Below are 25,581 nucleotides of genomic sequence, written 5' to 3'. Positions count from 1 at the left end.
CTGGAAACTACCCAAATATCCATGCTGTTAGAAGTCAACGTAGAGTAATGACTCTGGAAGAGAGCATGAGGAGGCTCATGAAGTGCTGATAACATTCTGTTTCTTAATCTGAGTGCTGGTTTACGTGTGTGTTTAGGTTACATATTTGTGGACACTTTCCTGGATGCATATACACTTCAATAAAAAGGTTTTGTTTTTTTTTAAATGAAAGTAAAGGAGTGAAAAGTTTATAAACCGAAAGAAGAAAAAGAATAGGAATGGAGAGGGGCGCCTGGGTGGCTCAGTTGGTTAAGCATCCGACTTTGGCTCAGGTCATGATCTCGTAGCTCATGAGTTCGAGCCCCACATCAGGCTCTGTGCTGACAGCTCAGAGCCTGGAGCCTCCTTCAGATTCTGTGTCTCCCTCTCCCTCTGCTCCAACCCACTTGCATTCTGTCTCTGTCTCTCTCAAAAATAAATAAACATTAAAAAAATTTTTTTTAAATAAGAATAGGAATGGAGATAATAGCAGACAAACAAATCTCAGTGTAATTTTATAAGACATAAATTTGATTGAAATGACAGAATATTGACATGTGAGGGATCCCATTGAGGAGGAGCAGAATACATGACACCAACATATGCCATTTTGACATGTGGATTATTTTGAACTAAAGGCAATTAAGACCCAACAGATTTAAGGAAAAGTTTTACCTGTCTTTTAACTACATAAAGAATTTAGAATGGGGGTCTGGCTCAGAAAGAGACTTATTACCAGAGATAACTTTTAATAACTTTTAATGTACAGCAGGGCAAATATCTAATTACCAAATACCTGCTCTTCTTATTGTCCTGGGAGTTCCCCTCCTCCCATTTGAATCCCTAGGCCTATTTTATTCTATTCTATTCTATTCTATTCTATTCTATTCTATTCTATTCTATTCTTTAACTTAAGATGGCATTTAAGCCTCAATTGCCTGACTTGTCCTTGGGTCTCATTCTTTTTTTTTTTTTTTTTCAACGTTTTTTATTTTATTTTTGGGACAGAGAGAGACAGAGCATGAACGGGGGAGGGGCAGAGAGAGAGGGAGACACAGAATCGGAAACAGGCTCCAGGCTCCGAGCCATCAGCCCAGAGCCTGACGCAGGGCTCGAACTCACGGACCGCGAGATGGTGACCTGGCTGAAGTCGGACGCTTAACCGACTGCGCCACCCAGGCGCCCCTATAGGACTCTCAATTTGTTTTCTTCTGTTAATCTGTCTTACGTCAATTTAATTAATAGACCAGCTAGAAGAATCTAGAAGGGTAGAGGAAAAAATTTTCCTCCCCTACACCATAATAAATTGTCTGGGTCCTACATTGAAGTTCCAACCCAACAAGCCCCATCTGTGCATAAAGGATTCCCAGTCAGCTTTTTAGTACCTCATTCTTTGTCTTAGTCTGTGTGGACTATTGTAACACAATGCCATTGACTAGGTGGCTTATAAACAATAGGAATTTAGGGGTGCCTGGGTGGCTTAGTCTGTTAAGCGTCCAACTTCAGCTCAGGTCATGATCTCACCATTCAGGAGTTTGAGCCCTGTGTCAGGTTCTGTGCTGACAGCTCAGAGCCTGAAGCCTGCTTCGGATTCTCTGTCTTCCTTTCTCTCTGCCCCTCCCCTGCTCATGCTTTGTCTCTCAAAAATAAATAAACATTGAAAAAAAAACCAAATTTATTTCTCATAGTTTTGGGGCAGGGAAGTCCATGATCAAGGTGCTGACAGATTTTTTTTGTCTGGTGAGTGCCTGCCACCTAGTTTATAGACTGCTGTCTTTTCATTGTGCCCTCACTTGGCCAAGAGATAAGGAGCTCTTGTGGGCCTCTTTTATAAGTCGCTAATCTCATTCATGAGGTTCCACTCTCATGACCTAATCACCTCCCAAAGTCCCCACCTCCTGATATCATTATACTGGAAGTTAGTTTTCAACATATGGATTTTGAGAAGACACAAAACATTCAGTCAATAACATCTACATAGGTAAATGTATCCAAGAATCACCAGTCATTGCTGGAGTATCTCCAACACCATTAATTAACAGTTTATAAGGAACACGTATAGAACTCTGCATCCAGCATTTTGAGAACACAAATACTTTTAAAACTTATCAGGAAGGGGATGGGCTAAATGGGTGATGCCATTAAGGAGGGCACTTGTTGGGATGAGCACTGGGTGTCATATGTAAGTGACAAATCACTGGGTTCTACTCCTGAAACTAATAGGACATTGTTAACTAACTTGAATTTAAATAAAGTAATTAAAAAAAAATAAAGGACAATGAAGCAGCAACAAAAAAGCAAATAAACAAACAAAACAAAACTTACAAAGAATACTTAAGAAAATTAACTTTTATTTAGGCCATTGAGCAATTTACTACAAATTGCATAAAATTGCTATCATACAGATCTCATTCTCTGATCTTAGTACAATTAAGCTAGAAGTCAATAACAAAATTATTTTTAAAACTCTATATATTTGAAGATTTAAAAAAATCTTAATAACTGAAAGATCAAAGAAAAAATCCCAGTGGAAATAAAGTTATAATAATAGATTTGAGAGGTAATAAAAATACTATATATGAAAATTTATAGGATGCAGGCAAATTAATAACCTTATATGCTTTTACACTCTAAAATAAGAAAAACTAAAAATTAAAGATATAAGTGATCATCCTAATACAGTAGAAGAAACAAAAAACATAAATCCAAAATAGTAGGAAGGAAGAAGATAAAGATCAGAGAATAAATTAATAAAATAGAAAAAGATGTGATAGATGAACAAAAGAACTAAAGTTAGATATTTGAAAAGACTAATAAAACAAGTTCCTGTGAGATTGATCTAGATAAAAGAGAAGTAGCAACAAATAAATAATGTTTATTTAAGGGGGGGATATAAAATAAGCAGAGATTTAAGAAACTGCAAAATATGATGAACAACTTTATGCCAAAAAAATGATTAGACAAGAGAATGAAAAGATAGGCCACAGATTGAGAGGATACATCTGCAAACACTTATCTAATAAAAGACTATTATCCAGAATATACAAGGAAATTTTGAAACTCAACAACCCAATTAAAAAGTAACCAAAAGTGGGGCTCCTGGATGGCTCAGTTGGTTAAGTGTCCCACTTCAGCTCAGGTCATGGTCTCATAGTTTGTGAGTTTGAGCCCCATATTAGGTGAGCTCGACCCCTTCAGGATTCTCTCTCTCCCTCTCTCTCTGCCCCTCACTCACCCTTGTGCGTGCTCTCTCTCTCTCAAAAATAAAAAATAAAAAAATTAAGTGATCAAAAGATTTGAATAGATACCTCACTGAATAAGATATAGGCTATCCAAATAAGCAGATGAAAAGATGTTCAACATTATATGTTACTAGGAAATTGTAAATTAAAACAACAATTAGAGGGGCGCCTGGGTAGATCAATCAGTTGAGCATCAGACTCATGATTTCCGCTCAGGTCGTCATCCCAAGGTCATGGGATCAAGTCCCAGATCAGGCTCTGTGTTGAGATTAATATTCTCTCTCTCTCTCCCTCTGCCCCTCTTCCTCTCTCTCCCTCTCCCTCTGCCCCTCTTCCTCTCTGTCTCTCTCTGTCTCTCTCAACAACGACAATTAGATAACATCATCTCATTGAATGGCTAAATCATTTTAGAATGGCTAAAATTCAAACACTGATAACACCAAATGGTGATGAGGATATGGAGCAACAGGAACTTTAATTCATTACTGGTGGGAATGCAAAATGGTGCAGCCACTTCTAAAGATATTTTGTCAGTTTTTTACAAAGCTAAATATAGTTTTACTATATGATCCAGAAATCATGCTCCTAGGTTTTTGCTCAAATGAGTGAAAACTTAAGTCCACACAGAAACCTACACACAAATGTTTATAGCAGCTTTAGTCATAAATTGAAGGCAACCAAGACGTTCTTCGATAGGTGAACGTATAACCAAACTGTGGCACATCCATACAGTGGGATGTTATTCAGCAATAAAAAGAAATGAGCTATCAAGCCACAAAAAGACATAGAGGAATCTTAAGTGCATATTGCTAAGTGAATGAGGCCAGTCTGAGAAGGGTACATACTGTATGTTTCCAACTATATGACATTATAAAAAAGGCAAAACTGTGGCAACAGTAAAAAGATCAGTGGTTGCTAGGCGTTCCTGGGGAGGAAAGGAGGGGTACATAGGTGGAGCACAGAGGATTTTTTAGTGCAGTGAAACTATTCTGTATGATACTGTAATGGGGGATACATGACATTATGGATGTATCAAAACCCATATAGAATTGTGCAACACAAAGGGAAAACACTAAAATAAACTATATTCTTTAGTTGGTAATAATTTATCAATATTGGTTAGTCAGTTGAAACAAATGTACCACACCAGTGCAAAATTTAATAGTAGGGGGAACTGTATGTGTATGTGTGTATTGGGGTGAGGGGAGTAGTGTATGGGAACACTCTAGTTTCTGTTCAAATTTTCTGTAAACCTAAAACTGTCCTAGAAATAAAGTCAATTCATTTTAGAATATTGTTCCATGAGCTGCTTGATTTAGAATATTGTGCCATGAGCTGCATTTCTAAAAATGCTTTATTCATTTATTCATTGATTTTGAGGACAACTTAATTCCAAACCCTGGGATGTCATAGACAGAAAATTCAAGAGGAACGATGGCAGGAAATGCCAGTGGCCTCCCCAATATCTCCATTCTCCCCTCTGCCTAGTAGCAAAAGTCAGGGGGCATTTAAAAAATACATTTAAGCTTTCTGCCTGTGGACACTGCTGAGGAAGCATCATTAAAGTCTCCCCTCCCACCACTATCATGTCTTAAGTCAGAGTCTCCCAAAGAGCCTGAACAGCTACCGAAGCTTTTCATCGGAGGTTTGAGCTTTGAAACAACCGGTTAGAGTCTGAGGAGCCATTTTGAGCAATGGGGAATGCTTATGGACTGTGTGGTTATGAGAGATCCAAACACCAAGCACTCCAGAGGTGTTTGGGTTCATCATGTATGCCACTGTGGAGGAGGTGGATGCAGCCATGAGTGCAAGGCCACACAAGGTAGATGGAAGAGTTGTGGAACCAAAGAGGGCTGTCTCCAGAGAAGATTCTCAAAGACCTGGTGCCCACTTAACTGTGAAAAAGATTTTTGTTGGTGGCATTGAAGAACATCATCCAAGAGGGGCGCCTGGGTGGCTCAGTTGGTTGGGCGTCCGACTGCAGCTCAGGGCATGATCTCACAGTTTGTGAGTTCGAGCCTTGTGTTGGGCTCTATACTCACAGCTCAGAGCCTGAAGCCTGCTTCAGATTCTGTGTCTCCCTCTCTCTGTCCCTCCCCAACTCATGCTCTGTCTCTCTCTGTCTCTCAAAAATAAGTAAATGTTAAAAAAAAAATTTAAGAACATCATCCAAGAGATTAGTTTGAACAGTATGGGAAAATTGGAGTGACTGAAATCATGACTAACTGAGGCAGTGGCAAAAAGAGAGGTTTGCTTTTATAACATTTGATGACCATGACTCTATAGACAAGATTGTCATTCAAAAATACCATACTGTAAATGGTCACAATTGTGAAGTCAGGAGAACTCTGTCTAAGAAAGAGATGGCTAGTGCTTCATCCAGCCAAAGAGGTCAAAGTGGCTCTGGAAACTTTGGTGGTGGTCGTGGAGGTGGTTTTGGTGGGAATAACTTTGGTCATGGAGGAAGCTTCAGTGGGTGAGGTAGCTTTGGTGGCAATCAAAGGGGTAGTGGATATGGTGGCAGTGGGGATGGCTATAACAGATTTGGTAACGATGGAAGCAACTTCGGAGGTGGTGAAAGCTAGAATGATTTTGGCAAGTACAACAATCAATCTTCAAATTTTGGACCCATGAAAGAAGGAAATTTTGGAGGCAGAAGCCCTGGCCCCTATGGTGGTGGAGGCCAGTACTTTGTCAAACCATGAAACCAAGGTGGCTACGGTGGTTCCAGCAGCAGTAGCTATGGCAGTGGCAGAAGGTTTTAATTAAGGCCAGGAAACAAAGCTTAGCAGGAGAGCCAGAGAAGTGACAGGGAAGCTACAGGTTATAACAGATTTGTGAACCCAGCCAAGCATAGTGGTGGCAGGGCCTAACTGCTACAAAGAAGACATGTTTTAGACAATACTCATGTGTATGGGCAAAAAACTCAAGACTGTATTTGTGACTAATTGTATAACAGGTTATTTTAGTTTCTGTTCTATGGAAAGTGTAAAGCATTCCAACAAACAGTTTTAACGTAGATTGTTTTTTTGTGCCCATGCTATTGATTGCTAAATGTAATAGTCTCATCATGATGTTGAATAAATGTGTCTTAAAAAAATTTTTTTAAATTGCATTTAAAAATGCACTTAAATTGCATTTCCCCAAAATTTCTTTTCTGTCTTCATTGGTAATGGATATGGCCATGTGATTAAGTTCTGGCCAGTAAGGTCTAAACAAAAGTTTTTGCACTAGACTCTCAGTAGTTTTTTGTTTTTTGTTTTTTTTTTTTAGTGTTTATTTATTTTTGAGAGAGAGCGTGAGCAGGGTAGGTGGAGAGAAAGGGGGACAGAGGACTTGTAGCAGGCTCCCCGCTGACAACCTATGTGGTGTGGTGCTCAAACCCACGAGCCACAAGATCATGACCTGAGCTGAGATCAGACACTCAATCGACTGAGCCACCCAGGTGCCCCTAGACTTTCAGCAGTTCTTAAAAAGGGGACAGACAACTGTCACAGGCCTTTTTGTTGTTAGCCTTCCACTTATTTCTTGCTAAGACTAGGACTTGATAGCTGGGGCTCCAACAGCTCTCTGCCACCACAGTGGCACTTTGAAGATGGAAGCCAGGTGCCTAGGAGGGTGGAGTGGAGAGAGAGAAGAAACCTGGATCCTTGATGCCTTCTGTGGTTTCCATATTAACCCTGAACTACCTACCTCTAGACTTCTTTTACATTAGAAAATAAACTAATTTTTACCAAAAAAATTTTAATGTTTATTTTTTGAGAGAGAGCGAGAGTGAGCATGAGTGAGGGAGGGGCAGAGAGAGAGAGGGAGACACAGAATCCGAAGCAGGCTCCAGCCTCCGAGCTGTCAGCACAGAGCCCCACACAGGGCTGGAACTCATCAACTGTGAGATCATGACCTGAGCCCAAGTCAGACATTTAACCCACTGAGCCACCCAGGTGCCCCAAAAAATAAACTAATTTTTTAAGCCACTACAGTGAAGTCTTTGTTACCAGCAATGAAACCCAATCCCTAACTGATACATGAAATGAAAGGTATTAATACTGAATGCATACCACACAAGTTGACTAAAACTGGCTGGCTCAGTCGGTAGAACATGCAGCTCTTGATCTTGGGGTTGTGAGTTTGAGCCCCACATTGGATGTAGAGATTACTTAAAAATAACATCTTAAAAACAAACAAACAAACAAACAAACAAAAACCCTGTTGAATACAGGGCCCAGGCTTGAAGATACACAATAAAGGTGAAAACAAAACACCTTTATTGGATTTGTTTAGTGTGTTGGAGATAAAGGTCAAAGCTTAGAGGAACCACTAAAGAGGCTCTTTCTGAAAATCCTATTTCCTTCCATCAAAATTCTATCCATCCTTTCTGTCCACTGATCCCTTCTATAAACTTTTGTAATATGATTAGGTACTATACAGATTATAAAAATATGTAGCTATGCATTCAAGAAGCTTACAAGCTAGTTGGAAAGACAAAAAGACAATTTGTTATCATATGAGAAAAGGTATCCTTTTTTTGGTGGTTTAGAGATATATGGAACTTTTTTCTCTCTTCTAAAGAGCTAGACTGAAACTACTTCTTGGAAAAGAAGAAATTCATGAAGGCCCTTTAAAATAAGGGTAAGACTGGGGCACCTGGTGTATCAGTCAGTTAAGCATCCAACTCTTTTTTTATTATTATTATTTTAATGCTCATTTATTTTTGAGAGAGAGAGAACAGAGCGCAAGTGGGAGAGGGGCAGAGAGAGAGGGAGACACAGAATCTGAAGCAGGCTCCAGACTCTGAGCCTGTCAGCACAGAGCCCGAAGCAGGGCTCAAACTCACGAACCATGAGATCGAACCATGAGATTGTGACCTGAGCTGAAGTCAGATGCTTAACTGACTGAGCCACCAAGGCATCCCTAAGTGTCCAACTCTTGATTTTGGCTCAGTTGATGATCTCACAATTTGTGAGATAGCACCCCAAGCTGTCACCACAGAGCCTGCTTGGGATTCCCTTCTCTCCCTCTCTCTGTCTGCACCCCTCCTTGTGCTCGGGCTCTCTCTCTCTCAAAATAAATAAATATATTTTTTTAATGAAATAAAATGAAATGAGGGTGAGACTCTCACTGCCATGGGAAAAGTTCACCTAACAATAGGGGTTCAAAGGCTGGTGAATCAGCATTCCTTTTGTTTTATAGTGAGTGGTGCTCATGGAGGTTGAGCTGAACTGCTTCCTAGGGTAAAAGGGTGAGGAATTAGAAAATTCAGGGAGCAATCAGAGATAACGGGAGGAGTCAGCAAGGCTCCCAGCTTCCTGGGAGAAAGAGAAAGACATCTCAGAGGAGAGACTTTGAGGGAGAAAGAAACGTTTAAAGCATTTGGGGAGTTGAGTTTAAGTTCTTTGGTGTGGGATGTGTACACATAATGTAACCTCATCCTCTATCTCTCATAGGTAAGGCTCAGGAAAGCCAATTGTGTATCATCCTCTAATGTTTTAGTTCCAGTAGATTCTTTGGAGGACTTTGAATGGGTGTTGAATTTTGTATCCATGTTTGCAAGAAGAAAAGCAAATGTTATGTGTGGGCCTTCTGAAGCTGGAGGGTAAAAGTGGATTCCTGACATCTAAGTCAGAAACACAGACACAGACACACACACACACACACACACACACACACACACACACACACACAAACACACACACAAAGAGAATGCCAGTTTAAGATGATGGAGTAAGCCACATGTAACTCTACTTCCTACTGAAATCTCTCTTTGAAAACAAGGGCCGCCCAGGTGGCTCAGTCGGTTAAGTGTCCAACTTCAGCTCAAGTCATGATCTCATGGTCCATGGGTTCAAGCCCCGCATCGGGCTCTGTGCTGACAGCTCAGAGCCTGGAGCCTGCTTCGGATTCTGTGTCTCCCTCTCTCTCTCTGCCCCTCCCCAGCTCGTACTCTCTCTTTCTCTCAAAAATAAATAAATATTAAAAATTTAAAAAAAATAAAAAAATAAGTAAAAATGGGGAAAAAACGAAACTTCAAGGTAAAAAAGATATAGAAAAAGCAGACGACCAAAATGAGAGTAAACCTAGCAGAGAGTCAGCCACCATCACTCGCAATTGGCAAAGACTCAAAAGCAGACAGACAAGTGGGAAACTTTTATAATGAAAACAGGGGCAGCTTCAGATATGGTTGGTGGCCATTGTAATGGGGAAACTGGAGATGGGCTGACTAGAAGCCAGGCTTCTTATGTGATTGGTTTGGCTTTCTCTGGTTGGTCCTGTGTTGGAAGTAGGAGCAAAATATAAAGAAGCAGACCCATCAACAAGCTCTAACCATTCTGGGCTGTTTGACTCAGAAGCTGTGGTTTGGCTTCCCAGGCTGGTGGTTGCTGTAGAAGTCATGGGTCAGAGTTCTACTGTCATATGAGACCTGGCTATTTTCTGTTTGTATAGTCAGTCTCTTAGAGAACAGGAGATAAAATCACTAACATTTTGGAAGCTGGAAAGCAGACGGATAGTGGGAACTGACTTATCAGACTCTTCTTCATCTATCAAAGGACAGGCCAAAAGCAAGCCTGGTTTGCCCTACAAAACCACCAAAAGCCTCAAGAATTGGAAGCACCAGGTACCTCAAGAAGCAGGGGTAAAGTTGGGACGAAAAGCAGAATAACTGGTTAAAAGTCTATTTCAGAAGCAGTTGGACCACCTGATTTCCTTCCTAGCTGCCAACCCTGCAGAAGGTTTAGGATTGATTCCCTGGAGACAATAAAGTAGAAGATACCTTGTCTAGTTAAGAATAAGGGTGCCATACTAGGGAACCTGGGAACTAGGGAACCTGGGTGGCACAGTCAGTTGAGCATCCGACTCGTGATTTGAGCTCAGGTCATGACCTCCTGGTTCATGAGATCGAGCCCCACATCAGGCTCTGCACTGACAGTGTGGAACCTGCTTGGGATTCTCTGTCTCCCTCTCTCTCTCTCTCTGCCCCTACCCTGCTTGCTCTTTTCCTCAAAATAAAAAGATAAACTTAAAAAAAAAATTAACAACAACAAAAAGAATGGGGTGTCATACTAAAAACATGAGGATTCAGTGAAAATTACTTACTTTCATACTTTCAAGATTCCTGCCTCACTTTCCCACATCAGCAACCAACGTTAGAAGCCAAGTGTATACGAAAAATTTTCAGATAATTTTGTTATGAGCATACATTAAACTTTCTTTAGTATCTTACAACAACGAAGAAGGCCAATAGTAGGATACTTCTAAATGGGCGAAAAGATTATCAGGAAATAGAAAACTGCATTGTTCTAAGCATACCCTTCCCACTTACCAGATTCTATGGGGTTTCTGCCTTCTATAGTTTTTGAGCTGTTTTACACTGCTGAAGAGATATATGTTAATTTGTAGAAAGCTGATAATAATGCAAATAATTATTGTCTTTAGATGTGCAAATAAATGCTGTTAGGTGAAGCTTCTATTGACAACCCCACTCCCCCACACCTCTTAATAAGCCAGCTTTGTGTATATTGAGAAAATGTATGTCAACGTTTTTGATAGGCTTAGATATTTGGTCTTTGGGTTTTCCTTTGAACTGATTGTAACATCTTTTCCAGATCCTTCATTAAATAATGAGTTAAGTCAAATCTTTGACGTGTATTTATTTCATATCTGCATCTGATTCATAATTTTCTTTTCTTTTCTTTTCTTTTTTTTTTATTTACTATTATCCTTTAAGAAGTCCAATTCAGTGGGAATGCAAACTGATGCAGCCACTCTGGAAAACCATATGGAGGTTCCTCAAAAAATTAAAAATAGAACTACCCTATGACCCAGATATTGCACTACTAGGTATTTATCCAAAGGATACAGGTATGCTGTTTCGAAGGTGCACACACACCCCAATGTTTATAGAAATGCTATCGACAATAGCCAAAGTATGAAAAGAGCCCAAATGTCCATTGGTGGATGAATGGATAAAGAAGATGTGGTGTATATATACAATGGAATATTATTCGGCATTTAGAAAGAATGAAATCTTGCCATTTGCAACAACATGGATGGAACTAGAGTGTATTATGGAAATTAGTCACAGAATGACTTCACTCATATGTGGAATTTAAGATACAAAACAGATGAACAAAAGGGAAGAAAAGCAAAAATAATATAAAAACAGGGAGGGGACAAAACATAAGAGAACAAACTGAGGGTTGCTGGAGGGTTGTGGGTGGGGGATGAGCTAAATGGGCAAGGGGCATTGAGGAGGACACTTGTTGGGATAAGCACTGGGTGTTATATGTAGGGGATGAGTCACTGGATTCTACTTCTGAAATCATTATTGCACTATATGCTAACTAACTTGGATGTAAATTTAAAAAAATAATAAAAATATAAATAAATATAGAAAAGAAAGAAAGAAAGAAAGAAAGAAAGAAAGAAGGAAAGAAAGAAAGAAAGAATCCAGTTCAGGGGTGCCTGGGTAGCTCAGTCAGTTAAGCGTCCAACTTCAGCTCAGGTCATGATCGCATGGTTTGTGAGTTCAAGCTCCACGTTGGGCTCTGTACTGACAGCTCAGAACCTGGAGCCTGTTTCAGATTCTGAGTCTCCCTCTCTCTCTGCCCCTCCCCTGCTCACACTCTGTCTCTGTCAAAAAATAAATAAACATTAAAAAAAAAGAGAAGTCCAATTCAAAGATTTATTTTTGGTAGGGATATTTGGGAGGAAAAGAGATTGGTTAGAAAAATCATTTTAGGGATGGTTGGCTGTTTCCAGTCCATGGAGCATGCAACTCTTGATCTCTGGGTTGTGAGTTCAAGCCCCACACTGGGTGTAGAGATTACTTAAAAATAAAATCTTTTGAAAGAAAGAAAGAAAGAAAGAAAGAAAGAAAGAAAGAAAGAAAGAAAGAAAGAAAGGAAAGAATGAGGAAGAGAGAGAAAGAGAGAAGGAAGGAAAGAAAGAAAAAGAAAAAATCACTTTAGATTAGTTACAAGAAAAAAAAGAATATTTGGTGAAATTCACTACACTCTGAACTGAAAGGTGACTGGGTGCATAACTGGCTTCTTGGAAGTTTTAATCCCTTTAGTTTTTTTAGGATTTTGTGTAGGCATTTTATCAGAAATTCTCATTTCTCCCTCGAAGGCAGATGTAAATTACAACATGAAAAAAATGCATTCTGGTTCTAGTTTGAATTTTTTTTTCTTTTACACAATAATGATTTCTGAATCTCCAGTCAAAAGCTGTCTCTAAATACCTACTCCCAGTGCTACTCTAAGCAATGAAAAAGGGACCTTGCTCCAAAATGTAAATCACCATACTGTTTCCTTCACTGAAAAATTCTTCCTACAAAACTGTGCTTGCTGACATAGATACTTCACATTCTGGAACAAACTTTTATCTTATTGAGGACTGATAAAAGCCAATTGCGGAGTACCTAGCTGGCTCAGTCATAGAGCATGTGACTCTTGATCTCAGAGTCATGAGTTCCAGCTCCACATTGGGAGTAGAGTCTACTTTAAAAATAAATAAAAATGCATTAAAAAAAAACCCCAAATTGCAGAAAGTGAAATGTTTTCCAGCTTTAAAAAGGAATTAAATTATAATACGTGCTACAACAGGAGTGAACCTTGAAGGTATTTATGCTGAGTGAAATAAGCCAGGCACAAAAGGACAAATAATGCATGATACCACTTACATGAGGTTGCTAGAAGAGTCAAATTCATAGAGACTAGAGTGGAATAGTGGTGACCAGGAGCTGGGGGGAGAGATTGGGCACGGAGTTTCAGTTTGAGATGATGGAAAAAATCTGGAGATGGATGGTGGTAATAGTTACAAAACAATGTAAATATACTTAATGCCATGGAATTGTACATTAAAAAATGGTTAAAATGGTAAATTTTAAATTATATATGTATATGTATATATATATATATATTTTTTTTACCACAGTTGTAAAATGATTAAAGTGATAGATTTTAAGTTATACATACTTTAATGCAATTTTTTTTTGTTTACATTACAGACCAGCTAGTCCAAAGACTACACTTTGAATTGTACTATGTTAGACTCCAGGCTTCTCAAACTAAATTTATCAACCCCAGCAGATCTTTCCACATGCCGCAAACTAGCTCCTTTCTAACTCTCAACTCCACATTTATTCTACCTTTCTCCACTATTCATTCAGTTACGAACACTAGAAATCGGTGAAATGTCCTAGACTCCTGCCTCCCCTTCATCTTTTTGTATATAATTTGAGCAATGATTGTCTAACTGTACTGATAATAAAGAAGCTGTTCCTCAGCTTCAAGCCGTTTATGCGTAGTTTTGTGGTGCTGAGGCTGGGTCTTTGCGTTTCACACTTTTCCTTCACCAGACTGGCTCTCTGTTAGCTCCTGCCAATAGTCAATAGTGGGAGATGAGAGGCAGGAAGAAGGAAGAAGGGACTGCTGCTCCTTCCTGTTCGCTTTTTGTTTCTATCCAGTCACATGCCAGCAGCAGTCCTGGACTCCTTTCCATACTCCCAGAACTAGCCTTATCACATTCCTCAGAGGGACCAGTACCAGCTAGGCAGCAACCCCCTCAGAGGTCTGAGTCACGAAGAGGCCCACCGCTAAGCTACTGAGCTACCAGTATAAGTCAGGTAGCGTGTTTTTAAGGTCTGGGTTCTAGCTCCCGAGGGCCCCTCCTTCAAGTGTTTTAATCCCAACGATCCCAACCTTGACTCTTTATTTCCCCATCTACTTCTTGCAGTTACTACTTCTTAGTCCCACTTTCTCTTTTCAATTCTCCAATGCCTATGATATCTCCAATAACTGTTTATATGAATTTTCTTAATTAAGGTAACTGCTGTAGTTTGTTGAACACTGACTAATACAGAAAATGGTCCCAAGAATAGTTCTAGGAGGCTGACTTTCAGCTATAGGATTTGGGGTTGATTTGTTTATATCCTTAAATTCAAATGCAATGTTGAGCAAGTTGTCAGTGGGAAATGGGATGTAGTGGCATCATAAATGATCAACTTATCACCTTTAGTCATTTGTGTTGGAGTGCCCACTAAAGCAAACACTTTGAAGTCACGTATGACTGTTTGATGGTAATGTAGACAGTAACAACTCTATGTTGGGAGTAGCTTCATTTGCTCCCCACAAAGAACTCATATAAGAAATGGAAAAGGTCAAGTCATTAAACATTCAGTTCAAGAGACAGAGAAAGCTTCTTTGGCAGTCCTAAAGAATCCCTTATTTTTTATACTTACAATCTAATATTGCTGAAAATCATAGAATTTAATTGTGCAGATTTCAGAATTACAACATAAGTTGATTTCATAGCCATGCCAGAACTCTCTAGTGAAAGATAAGGCAATGATGGGGAAGGGGATGACACTGAAACTGGAATGATGACATCTGGGTTGGTGCCCAAAAAGTGACTTTACACTGAAGAAATCTGACAAAACTACCTCAGCCACATTATCAAGACTATAAGTCATATGTATGGACTGCCTAAAAAAACTAGGACTGCCATAACAAAATGCCATAGACTGGGTGGCTTCAAGAACAGAAATTTATTTCTCATAGTTCTAGAGGCTGAGAAATCCCAGACCAAGGTGATGGCTAATTCTGTTTCTGTTGAAAACTCTTTTCCTAGCTTGTAGATGGCCCATTTCTCACTGTCCTCAGGTGATGGACAGAGGGAGATCTCTGGTGTCTCTTGTATAAGGACACTAATCCTATTGGGTCAAGGCCCCACCCTTACTACTTCATTTAATCTTAATTACAGCCTAAAGGCCCTATCTCCAAATAGGGTCAAATTGGGGCCTAGGGCTCAACATATGAATTTGTGGAGCTAAGGAAGGACACAATCCAGTCCATAGCAATATCCTTGATATAATTTGATGAAAATGGCACTCTGTGGCCTTCCTCCCAAAACACATAGCCCCAGGCTTTTTTGCTTCTGTCCCTCATCTCTCTCTCTCTTTTTTAAGAATCTCTACACCTAACTGTGGGTCTTGAACTCATGACCTTGAGATCAAGAGTCAGATGTCCTACCAACTAAGCCAGCCAGGCAACCCCAGTCTAATCATGAGATAAACATCAGACAAATCCCTATTGAGTGACATTCTACAAAATACTTGATTAGTACTCTTCAAAACTGTCAAGATCATCAAAGACAAGGAAAAGTCCCAGCCAGGAGGAACCTAAGGAGACATGTCAACTAAATGTAAAGTGGTATCCCTGATAAGATCCTAGAACACAAAAAGGATTATCAGGTAAAAGTTAAAGTAATCTAAATGAAGTATGGACTTTAATTAATAACAATGTAATGATATAGGTTCATTAATTATACAAAGGTACCATACTAAGATAAGATGTTAATAATAGGGGAAGTTGGGTGGGGGATATATGGGAACTCTTTATTCTTCTTCACAAGTTTTTTATAAATCTAAAATATTCTAAAATAAAAAGCTTATTTAACAGGTAAAAATAAAAAAAAAAACCAATGTAGGCACAATTATCATAAGGAGTAGCAGAAATGAAATGGTGTTCAGAAAGTTTTGATATGTAAGAATCTTTGGCAGTGGGTGATTGATCCTGGTGTCCTAAGTTAAATGGATAGCTTAATAAAATGTTATTGGAATTACCCACTTATGGTATTTCTAGTAAGACCCTGTGCTGGACCAGACATAAACTCTGGACAAAACACACCATAAAAACACCTCCCTGAAGGCACTGGAGAGCGAACAAAAGCAGGTAGATTCTGACAGGGAGTCAACACTTACAAGTAATGACATGAGGTGAATTTTCTTTTATAGTCTTTAACCTGACAATCCAACCAGGTAGAAAACCATCAAAGACATATAAGAACTGAACAACACAATTAACTACTTTGTCCTAATTGACATTAATAGAACCCAATGCCCATAACTATACACATTCTTTTCAAGGGCAAATGACATATTCACCAGGATAGACTATATGTGAAGCCAAAGAACAAGTACTGATAAATTTTTAAACATTGACAATTTAAAAGACAGTTTCTCTGACACTGGGATTAGTTATAAATAACAAGATTCTAAGAAAACTAAAAATATTTGGAAATCAGTATACATACTTCTAAATAATCCACAAGTCAAAAAATCAAGAGAAATTAGAAGATATTTTTAGGGGCGCCTGGGTGGCTTAGTCGGTTAAGCGTCTGACTTAGACTCAGGTCATGATCTCACAGTTGGTGAATTTGAGCCCCATGTGGGGCTCTGTGCTGACAGCTCAGAGCCTGGAGCCTGCTTCAGATTCTGTGTCTCCCTCTCTCTCTGCCCCTCTCCCATGCATACTCTGTCTTTTTCTCTCTCTCAAAAATGAATTAGCATTAAAAAAAAAAAAATTTTTTTAAGATGATATTTTTAAATGGATGTTAATGAAAACATTTTGATATTTGTGGGATACAGATAAAGCAGTGCTTCCAGGGAAATTTATAGCTTTAAATGTTTATATATTAAAAGAAGATCTAAAATCAACAATCTACATTTTCACCTTAAGGAATTAGAAAATAAGAGCAAATTAAGCCCAATGGAAATAGAAGGAAATAATCAAGATAAAAGCAGAAATCAACAAAATAGAAAACAGACAAAAATAGCAATAAACAATGCAAACAAAAGCTTGCTTTTTTGAATTAATAAAACTCACAAGCCTCCAGTCAGAATGATCAAGAAAAGATAAAAACTATTTGAGGAACTGAAAGTTGATTTAACATTTGAAAATCAACCAATGTAAGTTACCTGCGTCATGCCTGGTTTTCAGATACTTCTGTACCCAATAGGAGATACTGCTGTAGCATTACAACCCTCAACTGGAAAATCCTCGAAAGATAGTGGTGAAGCAAAATCCTCTCAGTGGGTAGATCTCCAAAAAATACATTTGGTTGTCCACTCTATCTGGATGGTGAACTGGCCAGAAGAACAGATATATACTGATTAATTAACTGGTAGTTGCTAATGATTTCATTGCATGCTTAGGAGACTTGGAGAGAATAGAGGCCTTTGAAGATAATTAGAAAGAAGGTGTGGGGAAGAGGTATGTGAATGGACCTTTCCAATGGGCAAGCTGTAACGATATTTGAGTTCAATAAAAATGCTCACAAAAGGTCATCTATTGCAGGGGAGGCTCTCAATCAGATGGACAAGAGGACACATAGTATAGATGTCACTCTACCTTTTTTCAGACACAGCAGTGTTTGTTCAAGGAGCTCAAGTACAACCTGGCCATGTTACAGGGATAAAGACTATGCATGGATTCAACAACATCAGCTTCCCCTCAATAAGTCTGACCTAGCTAAGCCCCCAGGAAGCCTCACATACTTGCAATAAAGACTTAGGCTAGACCCTCAGTATGACATTCCCTGGGGCAGCAGTCAGCCAATTAGTAACAAATTGATTACACTGGACTCCTTATATCACAGAGGTAACAGCAATCTGTCCTTACTGAAATAGATGTATATTATGGGTATGGATTGTGTCTTCCCTGCTCATATGGTACTTCGGCCAGCACCACCATCATCCATGGATTTAAACAGAATGCCGTATTTACTATAATGGTGTTTTATACGTCATTGCTTCTAATCAGGAAACACATTTCACCAAAAAAGAAGCATGGTAATGGGCTCTTGTCTATGGAATTCATTGATCTTTCCCACATACCCCATTATCCAGAAGCAGCTAGTCTGATGTAATGTTCGAACAACCTAGTGATGGCTTGGTTTCAACGCCAATGCCAGTGCGGAGAGGACATCTTGAAAGATTGGGATTATCTTCCAAAATTAACACATCTTTCAGTGTATAATGCTGTCTCTTCTATAGCCAGAATGAACAGATCCACAAATCAAAGGTGGGAAATAGAAGTGGCTTTTCCCATTCTTACACCTAATAATCTACTTCCAGAATTTTTACTTCCCATTTCTTCAACTTTGAGTTCTGTTGGTTTGGAAGCCTTAGTTCCAACAGGGAAATGCTTCTACCACAAACACAATAATAGTTCCATTGAATGGGAAGTTGAGGTGTCATTTAGCCATTTTGGGCTCTCCATGCCATGGGACCAACAGCCAAAAATGGATTACTCACTGAGTGAGATGACTGATCCTAAATACCAAGGGGGAACTGGGTCTCTGCTACATAATAGGGACAGTTTCCCAAGAGTTTCTCTGAAATCCAGGGGATTTTCTTTTTTTTTTTTAATTTTTTTTAACGTTTATTTATTTTTTGACACAGAGAGAGACAGAGCATGAACGGGGGAGGGTCAGAGAGAGGGAGACACAGAATCTGAAACAGGCTCCAGGCTCTGAGCTGTCAGCACAGAGCCCGACGCAGGGCTCGAACTCACGGACCACAAGATCATGACCTGAGCCGAAGTCGGCTGCTTAACCGACTGAGCCACCCAGGTGTCCCTCCAGGGGATTTTCTGAGCACTTCCACATCTAATAGGAAAGACTGATGGGAAATTAAAGCAGTCAGAAAAAAGTAGGACCCTGAGAGAGATTCAGGAATGAAAGTTTGGTTCACCCCACCAGATAAAAATCCAAAGGTTCTAGTGGAGGGCAAAGGAAATAATCAATGGATAGTGGAAGACAACAGTTACAAATGTCAACTAGGACCTGTGACCACTTACATAAATGAGCACAATAACAGCAATGCCTATTTTCTTGTAACTTTTTCTGTGTGTACATAAAAAGAATCTCTCTCCTGATTCCTCTTGTTTTATATAAGGATTGCTGGTTGCTGTTAACTTTACAATTTAGTCTTTTGGTTTAATATATTCAGATAGGACCTTGACTGAATGTGAGTAGTACTTAACATCACTTATATATGGATACTGTTAACTATAACTGAATGGCAAACATTCTCCTGACTCAGGACATTTGTAGATGCTTTTTCCTCTTCTTTGAATGTTCTTCTCCTATATATCTATAAAGGCTTCTCTTTCACCTTCTTTTAATCTTTTAATCTTTTTTAATCTCTTTCACCTTCTTTTAATCAATGTCACTTTTCCCAGATATGCTTTCTCTGACCACTCTGTTTAAAACTCAAAGTACTTGGGATGCCTGAGTGGCTCAGTTGGTTCAGTGTCCAACTTTGGCTCAGGTCATGATCTCACAGTTCATGAGTTTGAGCCCTAAGTCAGGCTCTGTGGTGACACCTTGGAGCCTGGAGCCTGGAGCCTGCTTCAGATTCTGTGTGTGTGTCTCTCTCTGCCATTCCCCCACTTGCGCTCTGTTTCTCTGTCTCAAAAATAAACAACAAAAAAAAATTTAAACTCAAAGTACTTAGCACCATCTAAAATATTATATATTTTACTTGTTTACCTCACTGACTTTCTGTTTCCCACTCCAGCTTGTTAACTGCTATATCTTTAGTGCATAGAACAGTGTAGACACTCAAGAAATATTTGTTGACTATGGAACATTGTTATGTAGTTTAAAACAGTGAAGTAGATCTAGAAATACTAAATAAGCTATTATTTATAGTGTCCTTTCAGAAATAAAGGAAGAGCATAAATGTGGATTTTAGCTTATTACCTAAGTTAAAATTTTTTTTTCCATTTTTTCAGTGTTGGGAGACACTTGGACATGGTTTCCAACTTAGGGGAAAAGGCCAGTAGCATTGGAATAGATTAATACATAGGAAAAAGCAGATAATTGATGGAACAAGTTCCATGAGGAGATAACATGAGATGGTTGCAGAGCACAGTGAAAGCACTGTGCTTGGATAAGAGGAGTTTTGTGATAAGGAGCCTTAAAATTAAAGGAGTTCTCAACTGACAGCCTCCATGATCCTCATAAATGGAGGATAGAGGTCAAGGCTAAGGGCAAGGGTTTGGGGAATGTGATTAATTTGTGAGGGTTTAAGAAAGGTATTATGGTTATATTAACAAAATTATTTTATTTAATCCTCACATCAACCCCCATGAGGTATTATCTCCACTTTACAATATTATTCTATTTTATAAATGTAAAAACAGAAGGCCTGTGATTATGTATTATGCACAGGACTGCATAGCTGATGAATGATGGAGCCATTTCAGTAAACTCTAACCCAGGCTTCTCTTGACTTCAGTTTACTGCAGCCTGTCTAGGCCTCATGTTCCTCAGCAATAATGTGGAAATGGTCCCAAGCTACCTCATCCTCTAAAGTAATTGTCCCCAGAGTGGAGTAGGATGGGCACATCCAGGGTGTACATGATGGTCCATCAGAATGTTAAAAGAAAATGTTAGATTTCTATTCACACTTTAAATCTAAAAAAAAAATTTAAGAAATTCAGGTTTGCTACTATTCAATATACAGATGGACACTGGTATCCTTATTTGGATGCCAGCTGGTTGTGAGTCATTTTGGAATCTTGAGGGAGAGATAGGAGTTCCACAGTGCAGATGGACTGATAGTGGTGCTCGCCCATCTTACATTTTTTGTGCTTATGAGATGACATCAGTGTGTTCATTTTTGTAGAAACAAGACTTAAATAGCAGAATCTTTATAATACAGTGGTCTATGATGGAATGGGGACTGATGACAAAGGTATTTGGCTTCACTCAGAGATTTGCTAGGCATTTCTGGTCAAAGTATTAAAATAGTTGTCAGAACCTATAAATAACTGACTTTTCTTTTACAAAAAGAAACATTCTGGGCCGCCTGGGTGGCTCAGTTGGTTGAGCGTCCGACTCTTGATTTTGGCTCAGGTTGTGATCCCAGGGTTGTGGGACTGAGCTCCGAGTGAGTCTCTGTGCTGAGCACGGAGCCTGCTTGGGATTCCCTCTCTCCATCTGTCCCCGTCCCCTGCTCCTGCTCTCTCTTTCTCTCTCTAGCTGAAAAAACCAACCAACCAACCAAACAAACAAACAAACAAACAAGACATTCAAATTTTGCTGACTTTTTCAACAAGGTGGCTGTGAGTAGTATGCTATTTTATAAATACAAAAAAACCCCATGTTTTGAAACTGTTCCTTCAAGCTAAAGTCCATAGTGTAATGAATGAGAAAACAATTGCTTTTTGAAAGCTACTATAAATATTTTGAAAAGTGATATTAAGAAGCGTTTTGGTGGGTTTTTTTGCCAAAAAATATAGAAAAAAATTATTATTATTTTTAAGTAAGCTCTATGCCCAATATAGGGTGTAAACTCAGGACCCCAAGATCAAGAGTCACATGTTCTATGGACTGAGCCACCCAGGCGTCTTGTTGGAAGTATGTCACTTATAAAAATGCTCATATTTGCACACATAAATCTTTGGAAATACTTTTTTACTGTGTTTAAGAATCTTCCAAATAAAATAGAGATCCAGTGGATTTTAAATATATTTAGTAAAAATATAACATCTTCTGATCAATTTGCAAATGCAGCTGATTGATATCCTGGAAAATAAAAACTAACTAGCTGGACTTGAATAAAATTGAATGGGACTTAAAAATTAGTTTCATGTTTCAGGTACTTGGGTGGCTCAGTTGGTTAGGTGTCTGACTCTAGGTTTTGGTTCAGGTCACGATTTCAAGGTTCGTGGGTTCCAGCCCTGCATCAGGCTCTGTGTTGACTGTGCAGAGCCTGCTTGGGATTCTCTCTCTCTCTCTGTCTCTCCCTGCCCCTCCCCTACTCACCCACTCCCTCTCTCAAAATAAATAAACATTAAAAAATTTTTTTTACTTTCATGTTTAAGTCCAGCTAAATATTTTTCCCATGTTTGAGTAAGTCCAGCTAAATATTTTTCCATTTGGATCCTTTATATCTTTGTGAGTTTCATTTCCATTAAAATCAAGTAATAGATAATAGGTACAAACTTTGAAAATATTATTATAGTATATTAAACCATCATTTCAAAAATGAATTAAAATCAAATTGTGTTTACTTTAAAAACAAGGTCGTGGAAGCAAAAAGGTAATAAACAGTTTTATATTTTAAAATATTATGTTTCTTTCATCTTCATCTTATCCTTTAATTTTTAAATTTTAAAACATTTTTATGATTTAAAAATGTCCACGACAAATTAGGGCATTATTACACTCATACAATGTATTGATAATGTGGGTTCATGTTATAACATGTTGAGAGTTTGTGATAATAAAAAATTTGGAGATCATTTATTCACGTACCAGGTTTTTCAAGCTGAGCACTACTGACAATTTGGGCTGGAAAATTCTTTTTGTGGGGACTTTCCTGTACATTGTAAGTTAATTTAACAGCATCCCTGGCTTCAACCTACTAAATACCAAATACCAATAGTACTCCCTGCACAATCGGTTGTGACAATCTAAAACTCCCCCAGACAGTGACAAGAGTCCCCTTAGGGTAGGGTTGTCAGATTTAGCAAAACAAAACAAAACAAAAGAAAACAAAACAAAAGCAAAAACCCAAACAAAAGGAGGTACTTATTTTTTTATCCTATTCTCTATTTATTGGAAATCCAAATTTAACTGGGTTCCTGTGTTTTATGCAACAACCCTAAGGGAAGAGGGCAAACCCACTCTTGCATTGGGAACCACAGGTGGCAAGTCTTATTATGTCTATGTTGCTCTACATCCTTGCCTCTTTCCCAACCTCATCCTACCTTCCAAACCCTTCCACTATGCTCTCCAGAACTCATTATCCATAACCTGCAAAAGTCCCTGTGTTGTCAAGCTTTCTCTTCCATTTATCTTTATTAAAATCCGACTGACTCTCAGTCAGTCAGATATTCCTGTTGCCCTACCCAAATGGTGCTGTTTATAGACAGAATTTGATATAAGCAAAAACTATAACCGGTGTTTCCAATGGAAAACTATGCATTCTTCAGGTTATCTGATTCTAGCCTTTTATTGCTTAAAATATGTTTATTTATTTCTGAGAGAGAGAGAGAGAGACAACACAAATTTGGGAGGGGCAGAGAGAGAGGGAGACAACAGAATCTAAAGCAGACTCTAGGGTCTGAGCTGTCAGCATAGAGTCCAACTTGGGGGTCGAACCCACTAACCACAAGATCATGACCTGAGCTGAAGTCAGACACTTAACTGACTGAGCCATCCAGGTGCCCCTAGCTTTTTGTTGCTTTTGAGGTATTTTACAACTCTGTAAACTGTAGAGAACTAATAGTAATGCATAATAATTCTTGTCTATAGACATGAAATAAATTCTGTCCAGTGGAAATTCAATGGACTAGCCTCCTCCAATATGGGTAGAAGTCAATTTTGCTTTCTTTTCAAGTTCATTTCAATTTTCCTGACCTATAAATGTGGATTCACCTTTGGACATCTCACTGGTTAACTTGTTAATAGTGGTTAAAACCTTTAACACATTTCATTTTATATCTGTATAAGTCATGATTTTAATTTTTTTTAAAGATTTATTTTCTTTTGAGAGGGAGAGAGAGAGAGAGAGAGAGAGAGAGAGAGAGAGAGAGAGAACACACTTGAGCAGAGGAGAGGGGCAGAGGGAGAAAGAGAGAATCCCAAGAAGGCTCTATCCTCAGGGCAGAACCCAACTTGGGGCTTGATCCTATGACTCTGGGTCATGACCTGAGCTGAAATCCAGAATCAGACACTCAACTGACTGAGCCACCCAGGTATCCCATGATTTTAATTTTTTTACAGTTTTTAAAAGTTTTCCTTTAACAGAGGTGGGATTGTTGTTGTTTTGCTTCTTATTGCTATATTCTGGCTATTATTCTTACACTTTGCTTAAAAAGAAAAAGAACAGCCAGCTTCTCTGAGGCCCATGCCACTCACCTGCTTAATTCTTTTTCTCTTCTCCTTATCTGCTGTATTCATGTAACTCCCCCTTCAGTCAAGCAAAGACTTTGGCCAATTATTTCCCTCTACCATAAGCCCTGCCATTATCCTGGGTGACTTCAACAATCAACAAGATGATCTGTCCACTAGGGTCCTGGCCACTCATTTCTTTGATCTCAATATCCTTTTCCTTGACTTCATAGGAGTCACCTACTCCTTCCATCACCCTTTGGACCCTGTCATCATAACTGTGTCAGTTTCAGAATCACTAATTCAAACATCTTCTTTACAATCTCTTCTCCTTCCAAATTGTGTGTTAACTACTCCTACAGCTTTTTTCAACCTCATTGGCACCTTCATTCATTGACCCTCATCAGCTTTCTTTCAATTCCTTTCTTGTTCTCCCTCCTTCACTTTTTTTATTAAAAAAATTTTTTTAACATTTATTTATTATTGAGAGACAGAGTGTGAACAGGGGAGGGGCAGAGAGAGAGGGAGACACAGAATCCGAAGCAGGCTCCAGGCTCTGAGTTGTCAGCACAGAGCCTGACATGGGGCTTGAACTCACAAACCTCAAGATCATGACCTGAGCCGAAGTCAGATGCTTAACCGACTGAGCCACCCAGGTGCCCCTCCCTCCTTCACTTTTAAAGTTTATTTATTTGAGAGAGAGAGAGAGAGAGAGAGAGAGAGAGAGAGAGAGAGACCTATGGGGGCTGGGCTGGAACCCATGAACCGTGAGATCATGACCTGAACAGAAATCAAGAGTCGGATGCTCAATTGATTGAGCCACTCCGACGTCCCTCTTATTCTCCCACCTGATCTAGGTTAGATTCCATGATCTATAATTTCACTGTTTTGTCAACCTAAACAACCCTAAACTCCATTGTTCCTCTTTTTTTTTTTTTCTTTTTTCACTTCATCTACCTGGAAAATCCCAAACCTAAATGAACTGTTTTCTTTATGGCCCGGGTTATGGGCAGTTTGTATACTGCTTATTGGTTCCAGAGAATGTCCAAATGAGCCCTAAACATCATTCAGGTTGGGTCATCTTGCTCTCCTGTTTTCTGTTAATTCAATCATTTCCTCTCTCATCAAACTTTGGTTCCCCCCTTCTTGCCCTATATTCTCAGATGACCATCTTCCTTGACAGAAAAAAGTAGAAACTATCACATGGGCACTACCCATCTTCTTCCTATAATCTTATAAACCTACCTTCACCTGTACCCATCCTGTCTTCTCTCTCTCCTACATCAGTGAAGGAGCAGTCCTTCCTTCTAACTAGGGCCAAATTCTTTTCCTGTGCTTTGTATCTCTTCTGCTCTGCTTCCTCAGAACTCCTCCCTGTAGACTGCACAGTCTGGTTTCATCTGTGTATCTTTTTCAATTTTTCCCTCTGAACAGGGTCCTTCTCAATGTTTTTTAAACATTCTCAACCTTTTTTTTTTTCTTTTTTTCATTAAAAAACAAAGGGGGCACCTGGGTGGCTCAGTTGGTTGGGCGTCGGACTTCAGCTCAGGTCATGATCTCACTGCTTCTGGGTAGAAGCCCTGCATTGAGCTCTGTGCTGACAGCTCAGAGCCTGGAGTCTGCTTGAGATTCT

General features: G+C 39.1%; 1 protein-coding gene and 1 pseudogene across 2 annotated transcripts in view; one reads left to right on the top strand and one right to left on the bottom strand.

Annotated features, from left to right (window-relative positions):
* EXD2 (exonuclease 3'-5' domain containing 2) overlaps positions 1–25,581 on the bottom strand; it is an 85,154-nt gene that overhangs the window by 50,553 nt on the left and 9,020 nt on the right. The window contains exons 2-3 of one of the 2 annotated variants that reach the window (XM_060620145.2): positions 17,017–17,184; positions 12,940–12,999 (exon numbers count right to left, since the gene is read on the bottom strand). The exons of the other annotated variant lie outside the window; for it this stretch is intronic. The gene's annotated coding sequence lies outside the window, so the exon portion shown is untranslated. The remainder of the gene's footprint in view (positions 1–12,939; positions 13,000–17,016; positions 17,185–25,581) is intronic. 2 annotated transcript variants of the gene reach the window in all.
* Positions 5,029–6,227, top strand: LOC132669778 (heterogeneous nuclear ribonucleoprotein A1 pseudogene; annotated as a pseudogene).

Source organism: Panthera onca, chromosome B3, assembly GCF_046562875.1.
Source record: "Panthera onca isolate mPanOnc1 chromosome B3, mPanOnc1 haplotype 2, whole genome shotgun sequence".
In the NCBI taxonomy this organism is placed as follows: Eukaryota; Metazoa; Chordata; class Mammalia; order Carnivora; family Felidae; genus Panthera; species Panthera onca.
This window is presented reverse-complemented; position numbering and strand designations above follow the sequence as displayed.